This window comes from Panicum hallii, chromosome 1, assembly GCF_002211085.1.
Source record: "Panicum hallii strain FIL2 chromosome 1, PHallii_v3.1, whole genome shotgun sequence".
NCBI lineage: Eukaryota > Viridiplantae > Streptophyta > Magnoliopsida > Poales > Poaceae > Panicum > Panicum hallii.
Window position 1 is genome coordinate 34,994,941 of NC_038042.1, and position 7,911 is coordinate 35,002,851.

A 7,911-nucleotide genomic window follows, 5' to 3' on the forward strand; every position below is an offset into this window, starting at 1 on the left:
AATTCATGGCAGTGCCACATTATGTCTATTTGCTTCTCAAGATGCCAGGATGAAGTGGAGTACTCACTCTTCGAGGCGACTTGAAGAAGTCATATGATTGCAACCAGGAGGCGATCCAGTATGCTTCGACTATGCGCGTGCTAGATGCTTCAGGGGAAGTACTCGAGGCCGTGGAGCAGCTCTCCCAAGCCAGGCTGGAAATCCCTACGAGAAAGGCCAGCAAGTCGAGCATCCAGTCGACCGGCGATGTGGCCCTCAAGTCGATCCAGCTCCAGGAGGGTGACTCATCCAAGACCGCCGTCATCGGCGCAGGCTTAGATGAGAAATAGGAACTCGCGCTCATCAGTTTCCTTCAGGCTAACCGAGACATATTCGCATGGAAACCAGCAGATATGCCAGGGGTGCCCAGGGAACTGATCGAGCATAGTCTGAATGTACACCCACAGGCTGTGCCCAAAAAGCAACGCCTTCGAAGGTTTGCTCACGATAAGCGTGAGGCAATTAAACGGGAAATAGCTAAACTCCTCGCGGCTGGCTTCATTAAAGAAGTAATCCATCCAGAGTGGGTAGCTAATCCTGTCCTTGTAAGGAAAAAGAATAATGAATGCAGAATGTGCATTGATTACACCGATCTCAACAAGCATTGCCCGAAGGATCACTTCGGGCAACCATGCATTGATCAAGTCATCGATTCAATGGCGGGTTGTGTACTCCTCTGCTTCCTTGATTGCTATTCGGGATATCACCAGATTGCGCCCAATGAGGAAGATCAAATCAAAACCGCGTTCATCACCCTGTTCGGGACATACGCTTACAAAACTATGTCTTTCAGGTTAAAAAATGCAGGAGCAACCTATCAGCACGCGATTCAGATGTGTTTTGCTGATCAGCTACATCGGAACATTGAAGCCTACGTGGATGCGTGGTCATCAAGACCAGGAATCCCGATGACCTAATTGCAGACTTGGAAGAGATGTTCAGCAGCCTATGCAGGTATCCGTGGAAGCTCAACCCAACTAAATACATTTCGGAGTACCATCAGGGAAATTGCTCAGGTTCATCATCAGCAACCGGGGAATTGATGATAGGAGGTTGAGTCCCGATCTTTCGAGAGGTATGGTAAACTTGATTGGTGGCGAACTCGACGTTGATGATCGAAGGCTCCGAACGAACAAAACCCCGCAATCACTACACCACTGCTCCATTGGTTATCACCCGTGTCACACGAATGACCTCACCACGAAGGCTTATCCCTACAAGCGCAATCAAGAACAGAAGCAAGAACAGGAGATGCAATCAAACAGACTTGATTACAAGATGGGGCCTCACAAACCGATGAACGGCGACACTGTTTGATGACAGAATAAATCTAAGAAAAATCCAAACCCTAAGGTGGAGATGGCTACTGAATAAAAGGGAGTTAGGGGTGTGCAAGTCCCCTGGACGCAACCCTAACAGGCTTCAACACGGTACACGGGCGAACGGCCCAACAGACGGTGACACAGCACCCTGACAGATTCTGGACACCCAATTGTGTTGATGATTTTTGTCAACTCAGAAGGAATTTTGAGGTAGGACCGGTGCCATTAGAAGCTCTATGAAATTCTGGTTCCAACCATATATAGAACGTCCAAATCTGACTCTGTATGTGACCAGGGCGTCAGTTTTGGTGAAGTAGGTTCTGGAATCCGAGGTGGACTCGAATTTGATATTGTTTAGGACTCTAACTTGGGTTGGACGTCCCTTGCTGGTCCTCTCCCCCTCCATGCCTATCTTTGAGTACTCCATCATCATCTCCATGATTGCTAATTATAATAATAATTTTAGGTAGCAATCTATTCTCAAAATAAGTAAACAAATAACATAGGAACAAGCTCACCTTGTCTTTAGCACGAATGGTTGTACATAAGCATATCACATACTCATCATCCATGTCTCTCCCCAAATATGTTCTTATTATGTTTGTATCCATACGAGTCATGTCCTCATCAATTGAAGCCAATCCTGTGAAGATTACGGCCATCACTGATATGGGTGCTCCGGCCACAATCAAAGATGTGCAGAAGCTAATAGGATGTATGGCAGCCCTGAACAGGTTCATCTTTCGACTCGGGGAGAGAGGACTACCTTTCTTCAAGCTCCTGAAACGCCAAGACAAGTTCCAGTGGATGGAGGAGGCCGAGCGGGCCCTGCAAGATCTGAAACATCACCTTTAGTCTCCTCCGGTCCTTATAGCACCACTGCCGGGAGAACATCTACTACTCTACATTGCGGCGACAACTCATGTTGTCAGCAGTGCTATTGTAGTCGAGCGTTGCGAGGAAGGCCATGCATTTGGAGTCTAGAGGCCTGTGTACTTCGTCAGCGAGATACTCTCTGAATCCAAGGTACGATACCCGACAGTTCAAAAACTTTTATACGCTATACTAATTACATCATAAAAGTTGCGCCATTACTTCGAAGAATACAAGATCACCGTGATTACGGATTTTCCGTTGGCAGATATTCTTCATAATCAAGATGCCACGGAGCGTATATCAAAGTGGGCAGTGGAACTGGGGGCTTTGTCCATCGACTTCAAGCCACGCACTGCAATCAAGTCTCAAGCTTTAGTCGACTTTATGGCCGAGTGGCAAGAGAACCAAGTCCCAACTCCAGTCGACAAGCCAGAGCATTGGACCATGTACTTCGATGGGTCTCTTAAGCTCGATGGCGGCGGCGCTGGAGTCTTATTTATTTCTCCATGGGGCGAATAGCTGAAGTATGTCCTCCAGATCCTTTGGGAGGTATCCAACAATGAAGCCAAGTATGAAGCCTTGCTTCACGGGCTACGTTTGGCGGTATCATGTGGAAATCCCCAAGGGTTGAAATGTACAATGAAGGCGAGGCGGATGAAGCAAGGCAGCTAGAGCTTGACTTTGTCGAAGAGGCTCGCTGCACCGCTCTTGTCCAGTCAGCATGATACCTGCAGGGGATCCGGCGATATCATGACCACAACGTGAGAGAACGGTCGTTCAGTATAGGCGATTTGGTCCTACCCCGCATCCAAGATGAGTCCGGCTTACAAAAGCTCAACTCGAGATGGGAGGGACCATTCGTCGTCAAGCAGATTACAAGACCGGGTCTTATCGACTTCAATACCCCGAGGGCCAAGACGTCCCAAATTCTTAGAACGTTCAGAACCTGCGCAAGTTCTACCCATAAGAACACGTGCAGGGATAGCTGTTCTCCGAGCACCTAGATGTTTTTCTTCCGAGTCAATTTGGAGGCTATGTGCCACAATATTCGGAATGTAAATTTTATGTTAAATATGGAGGCTACAGCCACGTTCATGTTTTATGTGAATCGACTTCTAGCCATGAGCTTTGACGATCATTAAATATGGAGGCTACGGCCACGTTCATGTTTTATATGAATCAACTTCTTGCCATGTACTTTGATGGTCGTCGCGATGACGATCGCGTTTTTTCCTAACAGGTTAGGTCCGTTCGATCGGAATATATCTAACTTGTTGGATGGGCTCACATGAGGAGCTATTTTGACTACGCCTAGAGTCGTTGCACTCGGGGTAGTTTTGACTTCTTGCCATAGGCATGGCAGTCATGCGATGATGCTCGCGTTCTTCCTAACTGGTTAGATCCACTCGATCGGGTTACATCTAACTTTGTTAGACGGGTTCCTATGCGGAGCTACTTTGACTACTTCTGGGGTTGTTGTACCCGGGGTAGTGTCTACTACTTAGCCTATGAACATGGATGTCGATCCAGGAGTCACAAGGCAAATACAAGTGGAGACATCAATGGCAGATATATACAAGGAGAAGAGTACTTGTTTTTACAATATCTCAATCCTGTATTACACTTTCTACTACTTTTTCAGCTACAGGTCGGGCTTCTAGGAGGTACTCGCTAAATTGCTCTTCAGAGCAGTCTGCAGCCACACCCTGTGCGAGTACTTCTAGTCGAGCCTACGGCCAAAAGAATTTCACCAAACTTAGCGCGTGGCTGACACATGTGATGGGGGCTTCGGTGATGAAGTTGAGGACTTTTTGCGGAGCTTCAAGGAGTCACTCCAGCAGGGATCGCCCATCCGCTTCGCCGCCTTCCTGCGGATCCACCATATCAACAAGCTGTAAGATGGCCCCCTTAAGGTCCTCCAGCTCCTTCTGGCGCTGCTCCAGCTCCTTCTATTGCTGCTCCTTTTCTTCGCCAAGCGTCTTGATCTGCTGAAGGTAGTCAACGAACTGTTGTTCAGTGTTGGCGATAACCTTCTGCAGCCTCTTGACATCATCTGTACAGTGATACAGCATATTCTTCACGTCAGTAAGCAACTCTTCTTTATATGTTAAGATTTTCCTAAGCTCTGTGGTGAAGACAATTTTCAGAACTCAAGATAAATTGCTAAGAGAAAGTACTCGAGGGAAGAAAGGGCTTGCCTTGATGCGCCTTTTTCTGCTCTTTGAGTTATTCCTGGAACTCGGAGTTGGTCTTCTCGAGGTTGCGGAGGTCGTTCTTGAGGAACCATGTTTCTCACGTCCGCTCCAGCTTCAGCTTGTCGAGCTCTCGCTGAAGATATATGTTCTTCGTCAGCTCCTCTGATATGCGTTTATCCTTTGCTTGGAGTTCCTGGAGGCCACTCGCGACTGCTTTTAGCTTTTCGGACTTTCACTGTGAGAGTTTGGCCATATCCTGCATAAGGGGCAGGATTAAGACAAGCAACTCGACAAAGTATAATGGCAGAGGAGTAATCATGCCTTACCACGATATAGTGGTACATCTCCTTGGAGATCTTCTGGAAGTATCGCATGTTGCTGACCGTCAGGAGTGGATCATCCACTAGATCTGTGGTGATGATGTTCTCGTATCCACTCCCGGACACCAGCAGATCTTCACGGTTCCTTGAGATACCTGTCGCCTCTTCAGTTGGTGGTTGCGGGGTACCTGCAAGTCAAGACACATTCAGTACATGATGTTTGTGGTCTAAGCAGTTAGCCATGGGAGGTCAGACACTTACTTGTGCCATCTGCAGGAGTGGCATCAGTAGCCTCGACTTATTCTTCACCACCAACACTGGGTTCGGGTCGCTGGGGCTCGGGGGGTGGGGAGTTGGCCAGTGTTGTGGCCTCGGGGGCTCGAGTCATGTCTTTAAACAAGTCGAACAGAACAGAATATGTATTATGAAACAGGATCTGCACTTACAGCGAAGATTTTTTCATGACAGACTTCTTTAGTCTCAGAGCCCGTGGTTTTATAACCACGGTACTCGTTGCCAGTGGCGGGGTCACACCAGCCGATGGTGAGATACCCGCCACGGCAACAGTTACAACCCCTGCTGAAGTAGTCGATGGGTCCGTCCGAGCAGTTTCTGTGGCACTACCTGTTGGAACATCATCCCCATCGAATTCATTCCCGATAACCTTTTGGCGCTTAGGGTCGGGTGGAGAAGCTGAGGGACTGCAAATTAGACACTGTAAGCATGCAACAACTTTGCTATTTGACAATTCTACAGGATAGTAACTTCATACCTGGGGCGTTCGACTGCATGCGCTTTACGTTTGTGTACTACCCGACGACCCCGAGGGACCAATGGCAAAGCTTCGGTCAACTCCACAGATGGTTCAGGGGAGTTGTTCCACTTTTCCTTCCCTTCATTTTCCCTCTCCGCCAGGGGACTCTCGCTCTCGGTTGTTTCATCGTTGGGTAGAGCTTCGGCTGCTTGAGTTTTTTTCGCTTCAGCCGCAGCGCTGGGAAGGAGGTGGTCTGGTTGGGGGATGTTGGGTTGTGGTGGATAGCTCCGGTACAACTCTGTGTGTCCCTGCAGAAGATTTTCAGTTAGCGGTGGCAGAACAGTAGAACTTGTTCCAAAAAAGTAGTCGAATACTTACCGGTTTTGGAGGATTTTGTGCAGAAAACAACTCTGGGACGTAGGGAACTGCGTTCACGTCCAGTAGCACTCGCTTGACCCGAATGAGCACGGCGTCGTCAGTCAGCTCCTCTACGCACATCCGAGATGGATCTTCAGCGCCTATGTACTCGAATCCTAGTGTATGGCGTTGTTGGATTGGCTGGATCCGGCATTTGAAGAAGGAAAACATCACAGACGCTCCGGTCACTCCAATTTCTTTATGGGCTGCTATGATGGCTAGCAACTCGTCGACTTGGTCCATGACTCCTCTGGAGAGTTCGGTGTTCCACTCTAGCCTCACAACAGGGGGTTTTTCGGATTTTTTAGGAAGCTGGGGGGGTATGATTTCCGATGTAGAACTAATGGCTCTTCCATCTAGAAATATTGGGGGGGAATTTGTAGGAAAGGTACCTATCGCCGGCTTATTGTCTAAGCTGGATGCCGGTGCCCCCTACAATGCATGGAATTTTTAAGGTGGGTTGTGGCTTTACTCAAAAAAGGAAGCGGAAAAGATCCCAGCGGGGTTCAATTCCAAGGAAAGCTTCGCAAAAATGGATGAAGATGGCAATGTGGCAAATTGAATTCGGGTTGAGGTGATGGAGCTCAAGCCCGTAGAAATAAAGAAGGCCTCGGATGAAAGAGCAAGAGGGGAGGGCCAAACCCCGTTCAGCAAAATGGTAAAATGAGATAATTTTGTCCACATTTTCCATAGGAAGAGGTTCGCGGAAAGAGGGGCGCCGGTTGACAAGACTTTTCTCCTGAAGCAAACCCTCGGAAACAAGATTCATGAGTTCGTTGTTGGAGCACTTACTGTAAATCCACTCCCCAGATGGCGGCTGCGACTCCTTCCCCTTCCCATTCTTCTCGTTGGATCTCTTGGCGCCATTTCAAGATCTGTTTGCCACGAGTAGCTCGGGGGCTGTGGAGAAAGGGACGGAGAGATTTGGCTAGTTTGGGGCTTCTCAAAGGGGATGAAGGCGAAGCGCGGATCTGATTGGGGATTCGGAAATTTCTTGGCGGATTGAAGATTGGAAGCACGGATTTTACCTGGAGTTACCGCAGGGTTGAATAACCAGCGGCCAGATACAGCTTTACTGTTTCGAAGTTGAAGAGTCATTTCAGGGAATATTCGGAAGATGAGGGGTCATTTGGTGGATTGTTTAGATATAATATTCAATTAATCATTTTTAGGGTTAATTGTCTCGAAAAAGGGGTTTTCCGAATTCTAAATCTAACTTCCATCATCTGCACCATCACACCAATTATTTCTCATGGGAACATTTTTCACTACATGCCACGACCTTTGGATCCTTATTTCCAAAGCTGAGAGATTTGGATTCAAGGCTCAGGGGCTGCGGGATACGTGGCATTGACTACTTATTTTTTGAATTTATTCGAAAAGTAAGTAAGGAAGATTCAAGACTAATATGACCCTCAGCCTGATTCTCCGATTCAACCTAAGGCTTGGGGGCTACTCCATATGGAGTACGATTTTTTCAATCGCACAACATACCAAAGAAGTAATTCGGGGCATGAGCACCTCATAGCTTCGATGCAGTCAAGAAAGTACTCGAAGAAGAACTTCAAGACGGAGCTTCAAAAGAAGCCGAAGATAACTTCGAAAGTACTCGAGAAGCCTACAGTACTCAGCTATGAAGAGCTCGGTGGCTTGTCAAACCCAGAACTATGGGACTGTGTCCATAACTTAGTTCATACAGGATTAGGGGATAGGACATGTCCTATACCTTATCTATGTTGTATTCTACTCGCATGCGAAGTAGGACTAGTCGGTACAGAAGGAAACTACTCGAGTTGTACTCGAGTACGATTCCTTGGCTAGTATTGGACTAGGATTCATGTAACCCTATCCTCTCGGATATATAAGGGCGGGCAGAGACCCCCTCAAAACATAACATCAACACCCAAGGCAATACAAACCACCATACAGGACGTAGGGTATTACGCACATCGCAGCCCGAACCTGTCTAAACTTTGTGTTCCTTACAC